Raw genomic sequence first — 19,564 nt, 5'->3', positions numbered from 1 at the left:
AGACCAAGGCCAGTAGATTACTTGAGTTCAGGAGTTCAAGACCGGCCTTCTGAATAAGAGCAAGACTTCTCTACAAAAAACAGAGAAGTTAATTGGACGTTGTGCCGGGCACCTATAGTCCCAACTACTATGGAGGCTGAGGCAAGAGGATCACTTGAGCTTGAGATTGCTGTTAACTAAGGATGCCATGGCACTCTACCAAGGGTAGACCAAGTGAGACTCTGTCTCCAAAAAAAAAAAGTCTGCTACTTCTTGATTTAGACTATTATGCTAATTGGTGAATTTGTTCTTAATGTGTATACTGTTCTATGATTTGCTTGTTCACTTAGCAACAGAAATTGAACACTTGGCACTAAATATTCCATAGCAGCATTTTCAGGGCTAAGTAGTATTTTGTTGTTTGGATGCAACTTAGTTACCATAACCAATTTCCTCATGTTGAATATTCAAAGTCTTTCCAATATTCTCTATTATAAACAATGCCACAAAGAGCATCCTTATACATACAACTTTCCAAATAGTCATCCCGGCATGATTTATGGTGAAGATATAAGTGGGGCAGGCTATATTTGCATTTCAAAAGGATGGCCCAGATGGCAGTGTCCTTGGATTAGAGGGGTAAAACCAGGACAGGAGAACAATCTGAAGGTGTTGAAGTCAGCCATTCACTAATGACAGTCAATAATATTTATCCAGGCCCTGCTAAATACTGTAGTAAGCCCAGCTTTGGTCCCTGCCCCCTTGCAAAGTCACCAGTGGCCTCCCACATTTCTAATCCATTGGCCACTTTTCAGTCTTCAGAGGCATTTGGCATAGTTGGCCACACTCTTTTTTTCTTTTTGAGACAGAGTAGAGCGCTGTGGCGTCACAGCTTACAGCAACCTCAAACTCTTGGGATTAAGCGATTCTCTTGCTTCAGCCTCAGTTGTAGCTGGGACTACAGGTGCCTGCCACAACACCCAGGTATTTTTGTTGTTGTTGTTGTTTAGCAGGCCCAGGCTGGGTTTGAACCCACCAGCCCTGGTGTATGTGGCTGGCGCTCTCTTTTTTTTTTTTTTCCTTTTTTGAGACAGAGCCTCAGGCTGTCGCCCTGGGTAGAGTGCCATGGCGTCACAGCTCACCAGCAACCTCAAACTCTTGGGCTTAAGCGATTCTCTTGCCTCAGCCTCCCAAGTAGCTGGGACTACAGGCGTCCGCCACAACACCCGGCTATTTTTTGGTTGTAGTTGTCATTGTTGGGCGGGCCCAGGCTGGATTCGAACCCTCCTGCTCTGGTGTATATGGCTGGCGCCCTAGCCCTTTGCGCTATAGACGATGAGCCACGCACTCTCTTTCTTAAAATACTCTTCTTGGTTTCCCAGGACACCAGACCTTCCCAGTTGCCTTTATACTTCCCTGGATGTGCTGTATCTCCTTTGCTGGTTCTTCTTCCTGACCTCTGAATGTTAGCAATCAAATCTAGCTTCAGTCATGGATTTTGTCTTCATGTTCATACTCACTCCCTTCGTCATTGCCTTGTGGCTTGTGGCTTTAAATATCATTTATGCGCTAAGGTTTCTCAGATTTGCATCTTCAGCGCAGTCCCTCCCCTGAGCTCCACTCTCACTGTCCACTCAACATCTCCATTTGGATGTCTACTGGACATGTCTAAAACCAGACTCCTGATCTTCCTTTTCAACCTATTTCTCTCACCATCTTTCGTATCCCTATCCACATTTCTTGTTTCTCAGACCAAAAGTGTGAAGTCATTCCTCACTTCTCTGTTTCTCTCACGTTCAATCTGTCAACAAATATTCCATTCTCTGTGCCTTCGCTTTGGGCAAGCTACCACTGTATCTTTCCAGAACTTTTGCCATAGCCTCATATATTTAGGAACAAGATTCTTTTTCGTTTGTTTGTTTCTGAGACAGAGCCTCAAGCTGTCGCCCTTGGTAGAGTGCTGTGGCATCACAACTCACAGCAGTCTCCAACTCCTGGGCTCAAGCGATTCTCCTACCTTTGCCTCCCAAGTAGCTGGGACTACAGGCGCTGGCCACAACGCCTGGCTGTTTTTTGGTTGCAGCTGTCGTTGTTTGGCGGGCCTGGGCTGGATTCGAACCCACCAGCTCAGTTGTATGTGGCTGGCGCCTTAGCCGCTTGAGCCACAGGTGCTGAGCCAGGAACAAGATTCTTTAAAAAATATAATTCAGAGTGGTGCCTGTGGCTCAGGGAGTAGGGCACCAGTCCCATATACTAAGGGTGGCAGGTTCGAACCCAACCCTGGCCAAAACTGCAACGACAACAAAAAAAATTAATTGGGTGGCGCCTATGGCTCAAAGGAGTAGAGCACCAGCCCCATATGCCAGAGGTGGTGGGTTCAAACCCAGCCCTGGCCAAAAACTGCAAAATAAATAAATAAATAAAATAAAATAAAATAAAAATATAATTCAAGGGCAGGGCCTGTGGCTCAAGGAGTAGGGCACCGGCCCCATATACCGGAGGTGGTGGTTGAAACCCAGAACCCCGCCCTGGCCAAAAACTGCAAAAAAAAAGTATATATATTTATATAAATTATATATATATAATTCAGGCTCTGCACCCATAGCTCAGTGAGTAGCATACCAGCCACATACACGGAAGCTGGCAGGTTCATGCCCAGCCTGGGCCCGCTAAACAACGACAACTGCAGCCAAAAAATAGCCGGGCATTGTGGCGGGTACCAGTAGCACCAGTTACTTGGGAGGCTGAGGGAAGAGAATTGCTTAAACCCAAGAGTCTGAGGTTGCTATGAGCTGTGACGCCACGGCATGCTACCAAGGGCAACATAGTGAGACTCTGTCTCAAAAAAATATATATATATATATGTATATATAAAACTCAAACCATGTCACTCAGATTATTCCAGCCACATTGGCCTCCCTGCTATTTTTAAGACATTCCAGCACCTTCCTCCCTAGGTGCTTTACTGCTTTCTGCCTTTGACATTTTCTTTCCATTTATCCACTTGGCTTTGTCCTTCACTTCATTCAAGTCTTTGCTCAAATGTCACCTTCCCTATGAGGCCTTTTCTGACCTCTTGATTAAATTTGTCCACCCCCACCCACCCACTCCTTTTCACATAGCACTTATCCCCAACTGTCAAATAATGTTTCCTCATTCATTTATTTGCTGTTCTTCCCTCATCAGATTGTAAGATCCATGTGTACAGTATTTAGAATATTTTAGAATGTTTTGTCTACTTCTACTTTCCCAGGACAGTGCCTGACCCCTGGCAGGTGTTCAGTTAAAGCCTGGCAAATGGGCAAAGTGTGTGACCTCACCAGGGAACCAGAGGTGTGCACTGATGGTTCTGAGGAGGAGTCCTTTATGATGGCAAAGAAGTCCAAGGTATCCTTCAGAGGAGACACTGACCCAAGGGGGGTCAGAGCATCTGGTATCTGACCTATGATTTACACAGGGGTTGGAGACATTCCAAGCAGTAGGGACAGCAACGGTGAAGACAGAAAAAGAGGAGAAAAGAGACAGCCAGGTTAACAGGGCATCAGTCATTAATTGAGTACCAACTATGTATAACCCCTGAAGGAGCAATGTGAGCAAAGACAAACGATCCCCTTGCTTTGACAGGCAGCCACAAACAGCTAAACAAAACAAAGCAAAAATCAATCCCATTGGATAGTAGTGAGTGCTTCAATGGTGATAAAACCACTAGTGTGATCTGGCCAGGAGTGAGGCTGGTCGGTGGAGGCCACTCTGAGGCTGTCAGTCAGGATGTCTGCTACTGCCACCGACATGACACCTGCTTAAGCAGCTTAACAAAGGGTGGGGTCAGGAACTGACCCCAGAGAAGCAGGTTTCCACATATCTGGTTAAGGCTGACAACCAAACATGAAAACAAACCATCATTAGGGTTGGGCTCTGACACCCCCCTCCCACATTGGTATGCAACTGTTTTATAAGGGAAGATCTTGCTTGAGTCAGGTACCCCAGTGGCATGCAGGGCTTCAGCGATGGCTTTGGGGACTCAACAGTGTCACCACCAGCACAGTTACTGTCTTTCCACTCTGGCCTCCTCAGAGTTACCTTCTTCCACATGAAGGATGACTCCTCTTACACTGGCAAGATGGCTGCTCACAGCTGTGGGGACTGCACATGTCCTGGACTTGCCTGAGATTGAACAAATTTAGGGCATGTGCCCCTGCCTCGGCCAACCGCTGTAGTCAGGGAGGATGGAAGATCACTGCTTTAAACAAACCAGGGCCCACCCCTGCAGCTGGGTTGGGTCAGTCCCATCCAAACAGTATGGGTGTTACAGCTGGTGGGGGAGGCAGCTGGGATGTCCGCTGCTGGAGATTACATATGACCCGAGGTCTGAATGATGAGAAGGGACAGCCTTGGAAGATCTGGAGAAGGCATACTCCAAGCAGAGGGAATGGCAAGTCCAGGGGTCAAGGTTGGGGATAGCTTTGTGTACTCCAGGAAAGAGAAGCTAGTATGGATGGTGGGAGGTGACCATCCAGGAGCTGTAGAGCTGACAGGGCCTGTCACAGGGCTTTTTATGGCACTTTTGAAAGGAAGTCAGATTTTGCTTTTAATGCCCTGGGAAACCATAGGGGAATTTGGAGCAAGGAAACAACATTATCCAAATAAAACTTTAAAAGACAACTGAGGAAATGAGGGCAACTGGGGACACACGGGAGCAGCAGCTTGAGTCCTACTAGAAGCTTCTTGCAGCTGTGGAGGTAAGGGTGAAAGGCGGCTAGAAATTGAGATGTGACTGGGCGGCGCCTGTGGCTCAGTGAGCAGGGCGCCGGCCCCATATACCGAGGGTGGCGGGTTCAAACCCGGCCCTGGCCAAACTGCAACCAAAAAATAGCCGGGCGTTGTGGTGGGCGCCTGTAGTCCCAGCTACTTGGGAGGCTGAGGCAAGAGAATCACTTAAGCCCAGGAGCTGGAGGTTGCTGTGAGCTGTGTGAGGCCACGGCACTCTACCGAGGGCCATAAAGTGAGACTCTGTCTCTACAAAAAAAAAAAAAGAAATTGAGATGTGACCAAGAATGCAGTAAGAGAAGACCTGGCACGGGTCTGAGGACAGGAGCCTTGGACCTGTTGGGGGCCAGCAGTTCTCCACTGGGGCCCAGATCTCTGGAGATCTCAAATCCCACAGGAAGAGAATTTTTATTCTGAGAACATATTGTCTCTTCACTGAAAAAATGAACACAGATTTTTATTTTCCAAATGCATGTGGTGTGGTTGTGCTTAATAATATCCAAATCTATGGAAATGCTTGCTGAATTCCAAGTAAGGGTGCACCACAAACTGCTGAGTAAAGGAGCCCAAGCTGGGCAAAAGATCCTGGGCCAAAGCCTTTGGCTGGGAGTCCTCATCAAGGAGACCAGCAAGGCCTGGAAAGGGCCCACTGTATTGGGCAGCTGGGTGGTCATCACAGACCTGAGAAGGGCATTCTTTGTAAAGGTGTAGGAAAAAGCCAGACTCCGCGGGTGTCAAGGAAATGGAAGCACCACAAGTAGACACTCTTTTGGAGTAGTTTGAGTTTGAATCAAAAGTTAGAGATGTTTCGGCCACGTGCGGTGGTTTGCACTTGTAATCCTAGCACTCTGGGAGCCCGAGGCAATAGATTGCTCAAGCTTCAGAGTTCGAGACCAGCTGGAGCAAGAGTGAGACCCTGTCTCTACCAAAAATAGAAAAACTGCTCAATTCATAATTGCCAAGTCGTGAAAACAACTTAAGTGCCCATCAACGCATGAATGGATCAACAAACTGTGGTATATGTATAGTATGGAATATTATTCAGCCCTTAAAAAAATTGGAGACTTGGGAGGCACCTGTGGCTCAAAGGAGTAGGGCACCAGCCCCATATGCTGGAGGTGGCAGGTTTAAACCCAGCCCCAGCCAAAAAAGAAATGGAGACTTTACAGTAAAGTTTACATCTTTTACATTTACCTGGATGGGGCTGAAATACATTCTTCTTAGTAAAGTATGGCAAGAATGGAAAAATATCCAATGTACTCCATACTAATATGATATCAATATATAAACAATTACATGTTCCTAAGAACAATAAGACACTATTATAGTCCAGTTTCGGGGTAGAGGGAGGCGGTAGGGCATGAGGCGGGATCTCATCTAATGTACACATTGTGAGAGTGTATAACACGCCCCCTGGGTGAGGGGCTCTTCTACAAATGGAACTTTACACTGCAAGTGAGAACAATGCTAACATAAATATTGTACCTTCATATTAATTTGAATAAAGTTTAAAAAAAGAAAACAAAAACATATATACACCTAGAAGAAATTTAAAAAAAAGATGTAAAGTGCTCTTTTTTTTTTTTTTTTTTGAGACAGAGCCTCAAGCTGTCACCCTGGGTAGAGTGCTGTGGCATCACAGCTCACAGCAACCTCCAACTCCTGGACTCGAGCAATTCTCCTGCCTCCGCCTCCCAAGTAGCTGGGACTACAGGTGCCTGCCACAACACCCGGCTATTTTTTGGTTGCAGCCGTCATTGTTGTCTGGCAGGCCTGGGCTGGATTCGAATCCGCCAGCTCAGGTGTATGTGGCTGGCGCCTTAGCCGCTTGAGCCACAGGCGCCGAGCCAATTCTTCTCAATAAAATATCACAAGAATGGAGAAGCAAAAATCCAATGTATTCAAGACTAATATGAACCCAGTAGATGATCTAATACATTCTCAGGTAAGAGAAAAACTCAATTCAAGGTTGGGATACGAAAAATGACCGAAGAATGGGGAGACTGTGGGAGGGAGGGAGATAGGTGTGCTCCCATTTAATGGGTGCAGTGTTAGGGTATATAGCACAGTTTTGGGGGCAGGACACAATTATAAGAGGGACTACCTAACAACTACAAACATTGTAATTTAATTATTTGTACCCTCAAATTAACCTGAAACAATAATAAAAAAAATAAATAGGGTGGCGCCTGTGGCTCAAAGGAGTAGGGCGCTGGCCCCATATGCCGGGAGGTGGCAGGTTCAAGCCCAGCCCCGGCCAAAAAAAAGAAAAGAACTGCAATAAATAAATAAATAATTTAAAAAGCTATATATGTAGACAGAGAAAAACTAGCTGGACATGGTGGTGCCTGCCTGTAGTCCAGGCTACTTGGGAAGCTGAGGCAAAAGAATCACTTGAGCCCATGAGGCGGCGCCTGTGGCTCAGTTGGTAAGGCGCCGGCCCCATATACCGAGGGTGGCGGGTTCGAGCCCAGCCCCGGCCAAACTGCAACCAAAAAATAGCCGGGCGTTGTGGCGGGCGCCTGTAGTCCCAGCTACTCGGGAGGCTGAGGCAAGAGAATCGCTTAAGCCCAAGAGTTGGAGGTTGCTGTGAGCTGTGTGAGGCCACGGCACTCTACCGAGGGTGGTACAGTGAGACTCTGTCTCTACAAAAAAAAAAAAAAAAAAAGAATCACTTGAGCCCAAGAGTTTGAGGTTGCTATGAGCTATGATGACACCATGATACTCTACCCATGGTGACAGAGTGAGATTCTGTCTCCATAAGGAAAAAAAAAAAAAAAGGTTAGAGCTGTTTTAAACAATGGGTAGATGAAAAGTTGTAAAACACTACAAAAAAAATTTTTTTTTGAGGACAGTGATTGAAGGGGAGCCAGAGGGAGCTACAGGATGAGGAAGGAAATTTCTTTCTTTCTTTTTTTTTAGAGACAGGGTCTTGCTCTGTCACCCAGGCTGGAGGACAGTGTGATGTTATCACAGTTCACAACAGCCTCAAACTCCTGGATTGCAGAAATCCTTCCATCTGAGCCTCCCAAGTAGCTCAGGCTACAGGCATGTAATGCTGCTCCTGATTAATTTTTAATTTTTTGTGTGTAGAGATGGGGTCCTGCTATGTTGTCCAGGCTGCTCTTGAACCCCTGGGCTTGAGTGATTCTCCCACCTTGGCCTCTCAAGGTGCTAGGATTACAGGGATAAGCCACCATGCCTGGATGGGAAGTTTCCTTAGGACATGGACCAGTTGGACACTCTTGGTTGTAAATAGCAGAAAACTAAGAATAAACTGGCTTAGTAAACTTGAGTTCTTACTTCCCTAGAAGTATAGCAGCTCCAAGGCTACCTGGGCCAGTAGCACCTTCATTTAACCAGGTTTTTTCTTTCTCTCCATGCCACCAACTCACCAGATGGCTTTTTCCAACGGATTTTCCTTAGGGCAACAAGATTCCTTCAGCAGCCACTGGGTCACATGCTTCTGTTTTCTAATGTTCCTATGCAGGAACACCCTCTCAGCATTTCTTGGAAAATGTGTGCTTTTCCTGAATCCTGAGCAGGGTTGATTTCATGACTGAGTGACATGCACCAGCACAGGACCCAGCCTCCTAAGAGACTTGCACTTCTTTTAATGCTCATCATCATCATGAGAGTTCTTAAATTTTGAATAAAGGGGCCTGCATTTTCATTCTTCACTATGCTTGACAAATTATGTTTCTGGTCTTGATCCTACAGAAAAATCAGTGAAAAATATCAGGAAAACAGGAAAAAATACAATTCCTTTGCAAGAGTTGAAGCTTAACAGTCAGTGTGGATACAGACATCCCTGCTATGAAGGAACCCACTAATTTCAAGTCAAAAGGAAGAGTGAGTGCAGGAAGGAGCACAGAAGGGCGAAGGGAGAAGCGCTGGGGCTGGAGCAGTCTTGCTTGTGGCTGCCACCACATCGTAAGTGTGGGTTTATGGCTCTGTCCCTGCTGCCAGTCGGTCATTATTTTTTTTAATTGTAGTAAAATACATACAAGAAAAATTAAAACCTACCATTTTAACCAGTTTTAAGTGTACAGTTCATTGGCATTAAGTACACCCAGGTCCCGAACAGTTTCCATCCTCCCAAACGAAAGCTCTGTCCTCATTAAACACTGACTCCCCACTCTCCTCTCCCAGCGCCTGGCACCCACCATCCCACTATCTATCTCTATGATTTTGACTGCTCCCAGGACCTCATATAAGTGGGATCCTGCAATAACTGTTCCCTTGGGGCAGCGCCTGTGGCTCAGTGAGTAGGGCGCCAGCCCCATATACTGAGGGTGACGAGTTCAAACTCGACCCCGGCCAAACTGCAACAAAACATAGCCAGGCGTTGTGGGGGGCGCGTGTGGTCCCAGCTACTCGGGAGGCTGAGGCAAGAGAATCGCCTAAACCCAAGAGCAGGATGTTGCTGTGAGCTGTGATGCCATAGCACTCTACCAAGAGCAACAAAGTGAAGACTCTGTCTCTAAAAAATATAATAATAATAATAATAACTGTTCCCTTGCATATGTCTTAATTCCATCAGAGTAATGTCTACAAAGTTTATCCTTGTTGAACCTTGTTGTTCCATTATACTGCATCAGTGAGTCATTCCTGCACTAAAATAAACAATAAATTTCTTTGCATAATATCCTTTCTAGAAATTCCATAAATGTTATTCCAAGAGATAACATGTTTTAGAAGCAAAATAAATTCTTTTTTTTTTTAATTTTTTATTATTTATTTATTTGTTTATTTATTTTGTGTGTGTGTGTGTGGTTTTTGGCCAGGGCTGGGTTTGAAACCACCACCTCCGGCATATGGGACCGGTGCCCTTCCCCTTTGAGCCACAGGCGCCGCCCACAAAATAAATTCTTTTTTTTTTTCCCCACCCCCACAAAATAAATTCTTAAATTGGTCATTTCTACATGGGATTCTGGGTGGTACTGCTAATCTTGCTAGAAGATATATATGTTCATTTTAAGAATGATAACTTCTAGGCAAACACATGAATTTTTTTTTTTTGTAGAGACAGAGTCTCACTTTACCGCCCTCGGTAGAGTGCCGTGATGTCACAGGACTCACAGCAACCTCCAGCTCCTGGGGTTCCACGATTCTCCCGCCTCAGCCTCCCGAGCAGCTGGGACTACAGGCGCCCGCCACAACGCCCGGCTATTTTTTTTTGTTGTTGTTGCAGTTCCGCCGGGGCTGGGTTTGAACCCGCCACCCTTGGTATATGGGGCCGGCACCCTACTCACTGAGCCACAGGCGCCACCCCAAACACATGAATTTTTAAGAAAATAATAATACCAGTGTATGGTGCCCCATGATCGCATTAATGTACACAGCTATGATTTAATAAAAAATAATAATAATGATGATGGCTGGACATGGTGAACCAGTGCATTGTTGTGATGCGAGAGCCATGAATTGTTGGTCAAGATTTTCAGTTAAGATTTTCTTGGGTGGCACCTGTGGCTCAGTGAGTAGGGCGCCAGCCCCATATACCGAGGGTAGCGGGTTCAAACCCGGCCTCAGCCAAACTGCAACCAAAAAATAGCTGGGCGTTGTGGCGGGCGCCTGTAGTCCCAGCTACTCGGGAGGCTGAGACAAGAGAATCACCTAAGCCCAAGAGCTAGAGGTTGCTGTGAGCCGTGTGACGCCACGGCACTCTACCCGAGGGCGGTACAGTGAGACTCTGTCTCTCCAAAAAAAAAGGTTTTCTTAACTGTTTCTCTATGTTTACTTGGTCTGCTATGCTTCTCACAGTCAGCTGACAATTCTGATGCACAATTCAACATTTTTGCAATGTTTTCATCAGTTCTGCCCCTGGTGGCAAGTTTGTGAACTGAATTATGTATCAACTTGACTGGATCACAGAGTGTCCAGATATTTGGTTAAACATTATTTCTAGGTGTGCCCGGGGGATGTTTCCAGATAAGATTATCATTTGAATAGGATTGAATAAAGCAGATGGGCTTTCCAAATGTGGGTAGGCATCATACTCTGTTGGGGGCCTGAATAGAACAAAAAAGGGGAAGGAAGAGAGAATTTGCCCTCTCAGCCTGACTTCTTGAGCTAGGACACCAATCTTCTCCTACTCAGACTGAAACTTACACTAACAGCTTCCCTGGGTCTCCAACTTCCAGACAACAGATTGCAGGACTTCTCAGCCTCCATATTCACATGAGCCAATTCCTTATTTATATCTATATCTATCTATCTATATATATATAAACACATACACATATATGTACATATATATAAATTGTTACATATGGTGTTAATACTATTTTTCATAGTACATGGCTGGGTACTTTCTGGACAGCTCTTATATATAAACCGTTTCTCTGAACTGTGATGAATATATGGTCATAATATCAATACATGTTTTTTTTGTTTTTTGTAGAGACAGAGTCTCACTTTACTGCACTCGGTAGAGTGCTGTGGCGTCACACAGCTCACAGCAACCTCCAGCTCTTGGGTTTATGTGAGTCTCTTGCCTCAGCCTCCCAAGCAGCTGGGACTACAGGCGCACGCCACAACACCCGGCTATTTTTCTGTTGTTGCAGTTTGGCCGGGGCTGGGTTTGAACCTACCACCCTCGGCATATGGGGCCGGCACCCTACTCACTGAGCCACAGGCGCCACCCCAATACATGTTTTCTTAAGTGAGGTTTACTTTTTCTTTGCCTTTTTGTTTGACTTCTCCCTCCCCCAGCATTTCCCACCCCTAGTTAACCCAGGTCAATACTCTGGTATGTTTCTTTCTCTATTTTACCCTTTTATAAACAAGAATAAACCTATATTGGAGATTATAAACAAGAATAAACCTATATTGGAGATATATGCAAATGTATATATATACCCGGAATGTGTTTAGTGTTTGATTTTTTTTTTTTTTTTTGAGACAAAGTCTCACTCTGTCGTCCTGGGTAGAGTGTCGTGGCGTCATTGTAACTCACAGTGACATTAGTCTCTTGCACTGAAGAGATCCTCTTGTCTCAAGTTCTCAAGTAGCTGGGACAACAAGTACCTGCCACAATGCCCTGCTAGTTTTTCTATTTTTAGTAGAGATGAGGTCTTGATTTTGCTCAGGCTGGTCTGGAACTCCTGAGCTCAAACCATCCACCTGCCTTAGCCTGCCAGAGCACTAGGACTACAGGTGTGAGCCACTGTGCCCCACCTAATGTTTGATTTTTAATCATTATTGTGTTGCAGGAAAATGAGGCCCAATGAAGAGAAACATCCAGACACCAGTGTTTAAAAGACAAAGGACTTCATTTCAGCCAGTGGATGGACTAGAGTGCAAAAATGGCTGAGCTCCCCAGTGGCTTTGTCTTTTCCCTTTTATCTCCAGCCAAGGGTTCCTTGTCCACGGATACCTTTCTCGTTTGTCAGTTTGAATCGATCTGGAGAAGTCAGGTGCAGGCTTTTACAGAAGCAGAAGCAAGCATTAGTTTCAAGGTCCCAGAAGTTAAGTTTTTACAAATTTCTAAGAGCTGAGTCACCACAGGGGGGGACTTTGCAGGAGTGTCTTTGGGCTCCTGTGAGAAACCTTTGTTTTTGTTTTTTTTTGAGAAAGAGTCTCACTTTGTCACCCTTGGTAGAGTGCCGTGGCGTCACACAGCTCACAGCAACCTCCAACTCCAGGGCTTAGGTGATTCTCCCGCCTCAGGCTCCCCAGTAGCTGGGACTACAGGCGCCCACCACAACACCTGGCTATTTTTTGTTGCAGTTTGGGCGAGGCTGGATTTGAACCCACCACCCTGGGTATATGGGGCCGGCACCCTACTCACTGAGCCATAGGTGCCACTCTGAGAAGCCTTTGTTTTTTTAGACCTTATTTTTTCCAGGTATGCTCTCTCAATGGCTTTTACTAAAATGCACTTTTCTTTTCTTTTTTTTTTTTGTAGAGACAGAGTCTCACTGTACCGCCCTCGGGTAGAGTGCTGTGGCATCGCACGGCTCACAGCAACCTCTAACTCTTGGGCTTACGCTATTCTCTTGCCTCAGCCTCCCGAGCAGCTGGGACTACAGGCACCCGCCACAACTCCCAGCTATTTTTTTGTTGCAGTTTGGCCGGGGCTGGGTTTGAACCCGCCACCCTTGGCATATGGGGCCGGCGCCCTACTCACTGAGCCACAGGCGCCGCCTTTTTTTTTTTTTTTTATTGTTGGGGATTCATTGAGGGTACAATAAGCCAGGTTACTCTGATTGCAATTGTTAGGTAAAGTCCCTCTTGCAATCATGTCTTGCCCCCATAAAGTGTGACACACCCCAAGGCCCCACCCCCCTCCCTCCGTCCCTCTTTCTGCTTCCCCCCCATAACCTTAATTGTCATTAATTGTCCTCATATCAAAATTGAGTATGTAGGATTCATGCTTCTCCATTCTTGTGATGCTTTACTAAGAATGTCTTCCACTTCCATCCAGGTTAATACGAAGGATATAAAGTCTCCATTTTTTTTAATGGCTGAATGGTATTCCATGGTGTACATATACCACTTCTTTTTATTTTTTTTTGTAGAGACAGAGTCTCACTTTATGGCCCTGGGTAGAGTGCCGTGGCCTCACACAGCTCACAGCAACCTCCAACTCCTGGGCTCAAGCGATTCTCTTGTCTCAGCCTCCTGAATAGCTGGGACTACAGGCGCCCGCCACAATGCCCGGCTATTTTTTGGTTGCAGTTTGGCCGGGGCCGGGTTTGAACCCGTCACCCTCGGTATATGGCGCCGGCACCTCCCGGACTGAGCCACAAGCACCGCCCTCTTCTTTTTTTTATTTTTTTTTTTGAAACTGAGTCTCTCTATGTTGCCCTCAGTAGAGTGCTGTGGCATTTCAGCTCACAGCAACCTCCAACTCTTGGGCTTAAGTGATTCTCTTGCCTCAGCCTCCCAAGGAACTGGGACTACAGGCACCCGCCACAATGCCCGGCTATTTTCTTGTTGCAGTTGTCATTGTTGTTTAGCTGGCCTGGGCTGGGTTTGAATCTGCCAGCCTTGGTGCATATGGCTGGCGCCATAACCACTGTGCTACAGCACCCAGCCTTATTTTCTTGGGTGGTGCCTGTGGCTCAAGGAGTAGGGCGCTGGCCCCATATGCGGTGAGTAGTCCTTTCAAGCCCAGCCCCGGCAAAAAAAAAAAATACCTTGAGTAACTCTGTTCAACTGTTGTAGCCCCAATTTACCCTTTTAGTGGTGGGCAGCGCCTGTGGCTCAAAGGAGTTGGGCGCTGGCCCCATATGCCAGAGGTGACGGGTTCAAACCCAGCCCTGGCCAAAAACTACAAAAAAAAAAAATAATCAACTTCTCACTCTCTTTTTCCTTTTATAGAGTGGAAGCCAGTTTTTCTTTTTTTTGCCAGGTTTGGCCGGGGCCCGATTTGAACCTGCCACCTCCAGCATATGGGGCTGGCACCCTACTCCTTGAGCCATAGGTGCTGCCCCAACTTCTCACTCTTTTAGTGACTATAATGTACTGCAATGTGGAATTTGGCTCTGTGGGTCTTTGCTTTTTTCCCAGTTTTTTTTGTTTGTTTGTTTTGGAGACAAAGCCTCAAGCTGTCACCTGGGTAGAATGCTATGGCATCACAGCTCACAGCAACCTCCAATTCCTGGGCTCAAGCAATTCTCCTGCTTCTACCTCCCAAGTAGCTGGGACTACAGGCGCCCGCCACAACGTCCAGCTATTTTTTGGTTGCAGCCATCATTGTTGTTTGGCAGGCCCAGGCTGGATTCGAACCCACCAGCTCAGGTGTATGTGTTCGGTGCCTTAGCCACTTGAGCCACAGGTGCCGAGCCTTTTTTCCCAGTTTTGTGCTAACATGTACACTGCTACAATAAATCTTTCAGGGGATCTATGGAATGAAGTCTCATGGATAGACTGCTGAGCTGAACACATGAAAGAATTCTCAGTTTTACTAGAAGTTAGCTAAGTTCTTTTTAATTAGCATATATTAAATAATGTTTGGCCACAAAATTATGTATGAAAATTCTTGTTTCCCTATATTCCCATCATCAACAGGTATTGAAGGCATTTTTAATCTTTGCCAGACTGATGGATAAAGACGTATAGTAGTATAAATATAATTGCGTTTTCCCAACCTTTTAGTCAGATTAAGAAATATCTTTTGTTTGTTGGCCATTGGAATTTTTCTTTTGTGAATTGCCTCTTTATATGCTTACCTCTTTTTTTTTTTAGTGTGTGTGGTGGTGTTTGTCCCTTTCTTGATTTGTAAAAACCCTTTGTATGGGCAACATTAAGCGCTATTGTCTTCTGCTTTGCAGACTTTTTTTTTTCTGAATCCTGTCTTTGTCTCTGCACTTTGTCCACAGCATCTTTTGGCATGCTTACATTTAAATAGTCACATATGCCTGTCTTTCCCTTTATAACTTCTGCATTTTTCAGTCTTGGTTAATCTCATCTTTTACAGTTCCTCACAATATCCTCATCATGGATTTTTTGTTTGTTTGTTTTTGTGTGTGTGTGGGGGGTTACAGTTAAGAGTTTGATCCTTCTGGATTTATTTTGGAAGCTAGTGTAAGAGACAAGCCCAGCTGCATTTTCTTCCTGATGGCAGTGAGCTGAGTGTGGCACTTCCATCACAGAAACCTGCCCATTCCTGCCAAATCGAAATGCTTCGTGTGTCATACAGTAAACCTTCAGATAAATTGGGGTCCAGTTCTACAGTTCTGTCTTCCTAATTTGGCTCCATGGATCTGTTTGTTTTGTCCTTTCATTTTTTTTTTTTTTGCAGTTTTTGGCCGGGGCTGGGTTTGAACCCACCACCTCTGGCATATGGGGCCAGCGCCTTACTCCTTTGAGCCACAGGCACCGCCCCATCTTATCCTTTTTTCAATACCATATTGATTCAATTATAATGTTTGTTTGTTTGTTTGTTGCAGTTTTTGGCCAGGGCTGGGTTTGAACCCACCACCTCCGGCATATGGGGCCGGCACCCTACTCCTTTGAGCCACAGGTGCCACCCAATTATAATGTTCTTATGATTTTATTTTTTTCTGAGACAGAGTCTTACTTTGTCCCCCTCAGTAGAGTCTAACTTTGTTGCTCTTAGTAAAGCGCCCTCAGTCTTACTTTGTTGCCCTCAGTAGAGTGTCACCCTCAGTAGAGTGCTCCTGGGCTTAAGTGATTCTCTTGCCTCAGCCTCCTGAATAGATGGGACTATAGGCACCCACCACAACGCCTGGCTATTTTGTTGTTGTTGCTACAATTCTCATTGCTGTTTTAGCTGGCTGGGGCTGGGTTCGAACCCACAACCCTCGGTATATGGGGCTGGCACCCTACTCACTGAGCCACAGGTGCCGCCCAATGGTTTCTTTTCTTTTTTTTTTTTTTGTTGGAGACACAGTCTCACTTTGTCACCCTTGATAGAGTGCCATGGCGTTATGGCTCACAGCAAACTCAAACTCTTGGGCTCAAGCAATTCTCTTGCCTCAGCATCCAGAGTAGCTGGGACTGCAGGCACCCACCACAATGCCCAGCTAATTTTAGAGATGGGCTCTCACTCTAGTTTAGGCTGGTCTCAAACCTATGAGCTCAGGCAATCCACCTACCTCAGCCTCCCAGAGTGCTAGCATTACAGGTGTGAGTCACCATGCCCAACCTCTTATGATGGTGTCTTTCTGGTAAGGCAAGGCCACCTCACCATTCTTACACATATATTGCAATTCCTAGGTTTGTATTTTTTTTTTTCTTTTGAGACAGAGTCTCAAGCTACCGCCCTGGGTAAAGTGCTGTAGCATCATAGTGAAAGAACAAGACCAGGGCAATCTTAGGAGTTAAGTTTCGCTTTCCCCGCCACCCCGCCATTTCACTCAGTAAGTTTCACTTTCCAGACAAGTCCAGGCAATTCCCCAAATTCATGAGACAACCGCCCACCAAACACCTAACCAATCCAGAAGCGCCCCCTTTGTTTCAAGCTTTGCACGCCCACCGGCTCTGCCGAACCATAAGAAAGCCCTGCTTCAGAGTTCAAGGCTCCTGGCTCAGATCTGTTGCAGTGGAGTCCCTGGGAGCCCAAGCTCAAGCTTGCAATTAAAGGCCCTTTTGCTTTTGCATCAGACTCGGCTCCCTGGTGGTCTTTGTGGGGGATTTCGAGATCTGGGCACAACAATAGCTCACAGCAACCTCCAACTCTTGGGCTCGAACAATCCTTTTGCCTCAGTTTTTCTATTTTTAGTAGAGCCGATGTCTTGATTTTGCTCAGGCTGGTCTTGAACTGGTGAGCTCAAGCAATCCACCCACCTCAGACTCTCAGAAGTCTAGGATTACAGGTGTGAGCCACCGTGCCCGACCTTTTCTTTTTTTGAGACAGTCTCAAGCTGTTGCCCTGGGTAGAGCGCCGTGGCCTCATAGCTCACAGCAACCTCAAACTCTTGAACTTAAGCGATCCTCTTGCCTCAGCCTCCTGAGTACCTCAGACTAAGTGCCTGCCCTAATACCTGACTATTGTTAGAGAGGAAGGGGTCTGGCTGTTGCTCAGGCTGGGCAGGAACTCCTGAGCTCAAGCAATCCACCAGCCTCAGGCTCCCAGAGTGCTAGGATTACAGGTGCAAGCCACCGAGCCCAGCCCCAGCTTTGTATTATTCAAGATAAACATTAAGATTATTTAAACCAATCAAAAGAGAAAATGTGTTAGAATTCTAATAACTCCTTATTCCCCTCAGCCCCTGGAAACCTCTATTCTACTTTTTATCTCTATGAATTTACCTATTCTAGGTACCTTATATAAATAGAATCATACAGTATTTGTCCTTCTATGTCTGGCTTATGTCTCTAAGCATAATGTGACATAAAGGCCATCCATGTTGTAGCATATGTCAAGATTTCATTCCTTTTTATGGCTAAATGATATTCCATTGTGTATATATACTGTATTTTGTTTATCCATTTCTTTTGTTGATGGACATTTGAATTGCTCCACATTTTTGCAATTGTGAATAATGCAACTATGAAGATGGGTGCACAAATATCTGTTGGTTCCCATGTTTAATTCTTTTGGATATATGCATAGAAGTGGAATTCCTTGGTTATGTGGTACTTCTATGTTTAACTTTTTGAAGAATTTCCAGACTGTTTTATACACGGTTGTACCAATTTCCATTCCCACCAGCAGTGCACTAGAGTTCCAATTTCTCCATTGTGTTCTCACCAACACTTATTTTTCATTATTTTTTGAATTGAGGGTTTAATTTTAATAATTATTCAGATTATGTTAAGTTTGATTGCTCTATGGCTAAAGTTAATAACTACATATTCTAGACATTTGATTAAAATATGGCTTGGCACCTGTAGCTCAAGCAGCTAAGGCGCCAGCCACATATACCAGAGCTGGTTGGTTCGAATCCAGCTCGGACCTGCCAAACAACACTGACAACTACAACCAAAAAATAGCCGGGTGTTGTGGTGGGTGCCTGTAGTCCCAGCTCCTTGGGAGGCTAAGGCAAGAGAATCCCTTAAGCCCAGGAGTTGGAGGTTGCTGTGAGCTGTGATGCCACAGTACTCTACCCAGCTACCCAGGGTGACAGCTTGAGGCTCTGTCTCAAAAAAAAAAAAAATGTGGGCGGCGCCTGTGGCTCAGTCAGTAAGGCGCCGGCCCCATATGCCGAGGGTGGCAGGTTCAAACCCAGCCCCGGCCAAACTGCAACCAAAAAATAGCCGGGCGTTGTGGTGGGCGCCTGTAGTCCCAGCTACTCGGGAGGCTGAGGCAAGAGAATCGCTTAAGCCCAGGAGTTGGAGGTTGCTGTGAGCTGTGTGAGGCCACGGCACTCTATCGAGGGCCATAAAGTTAGACTCTGTCTCTACAAAAAAAAAAAAAAAAAATGTGTATTGATTCAGGCACCTATAATCCCAGCTACTTGGGAGGCTGAGAAGAAAGATTGCTTGAGATCAAGAGCTCAAGACCAACCTGAAGCAAAGCAAGACCCCATCTCAATAAAAGTAAACAAATTACAAATAAAATAAAATGTTTACTATTTCCAAGCAACCTTTTTCATATTGAGATTGAAAATCAGTTTTATAGATTCAAAAATCCTAGTCAAAATCTCAGCAGGCTATCGTGGTAAAATTGAAAAGCTGATTCTTTTTTTTTTTTTTTTTTGTAAAGACAGAGTTTCACTTTATGGCCCTAGGTAGAGTGCCATGGCATCACACAGCTCACAGCAACCTCCAACTCTTGGGCTTGAGCGATTCTCTTGCCTCAGACTCCCAAGTAGCTGGGACTACAGGTGCCGCCACAACACCCGGCTATTTTTTTTTTTGCAGTTCGGCCAGGGCCGGGTTTGAACCTGCCACCCTCGGTATATGGGGCCGGCACCCTACCAACTGAGCCACAGGTGCCGCCCTGAAAAGCTGATTCTAACTGGTATACAGAAATTCAAAGGACCTATTAACCAATGCAACTTTGAAAAAGAAGAATGAAATTGGAGGACTTATAAGACAGTGGAATAGCATAAGACTTGAAAGACATATCAAAACATAGATAATGCTTACTCTGGCAGCACATATACTCAAATTGGAACTATGCAGAGATTAGCATGGCCCCTGAATAAGGGTGACATGCATGTTCATGAATTGTTCTAGATTAAGAAAATAGATGTTGGCTCAGCTCCCGTAGCTCAGTGAGTAGGGCACCAGCCACATACACGGAGGCAGGCAGATTCGAAACCCAGCAGGGGCCAGCTGAAACAACAATGACAACTGCAACAAAAAAATAGCCGGGGGTACTGAATCTCAGAGTCAAAGCATTCTATAATAGACATACTCTTATTTGACAATGTGAATGTTACTTTCTTTGCCTTAT

General features: G+C 45.5%; 1 long non-coding RNA gene and 1 other non-coding gene across 2 annotated transcripts; both read left to right on the top strand.

Annotated features, from left to right (window-relative positions):
• Positions 1 to 2,827: 2,827 nt before the first annotated feature.
• On the top strand, positions 2,828 to 12,606 carry LOC128565337 (uncharacterized). The gene is made up of 4 exons (XR_008374245.1): positions 2,828 to 3,366; positions 6,342 to 6,691; positions 8,467 to 8,679; positions 11,964 to 12,606. It is a non-coding gene; the product is annotated as an uncharacterized LOC128565337 (long non-coding RNA).
• A 6,640-nt stretch (positions 12,607 to 19,246) lies between these two features.
• LOC128566161 (U6 spliceosomal RNA) lies at positions 19,247 to 19,350 on the top strand. The gene has a single exon (XR_008374455.1). It is a non-coding gene; the product is annotated as a U6 spliceosomal RNA (small nuclear RNA).
• The last annotated feature ends 214 nt before the right edge of the window (positions 19,351 to 19,564 follow it).

The sequence above is a fragment of the Nycticebus coucang genome, chromosome 14, assembly GCF_027406575.1.
Source record: "Nycticebus coucang isolate mNycCou1 chromosome 14, mNycCou1.pri, whole genome shotgun sequence".
Classification (NCBI taxonomy): Eukaryota; Metazoa; Chordata; class Mammalia; order Primates; family Lorisidae; genus Nycticebus; species Nycticebus coucang.
The sequence above is the reverse complement of the archived record's forward strand: the minus strand, read 5'-3'. Positions and strand labels throughout refer to the sequence as shown.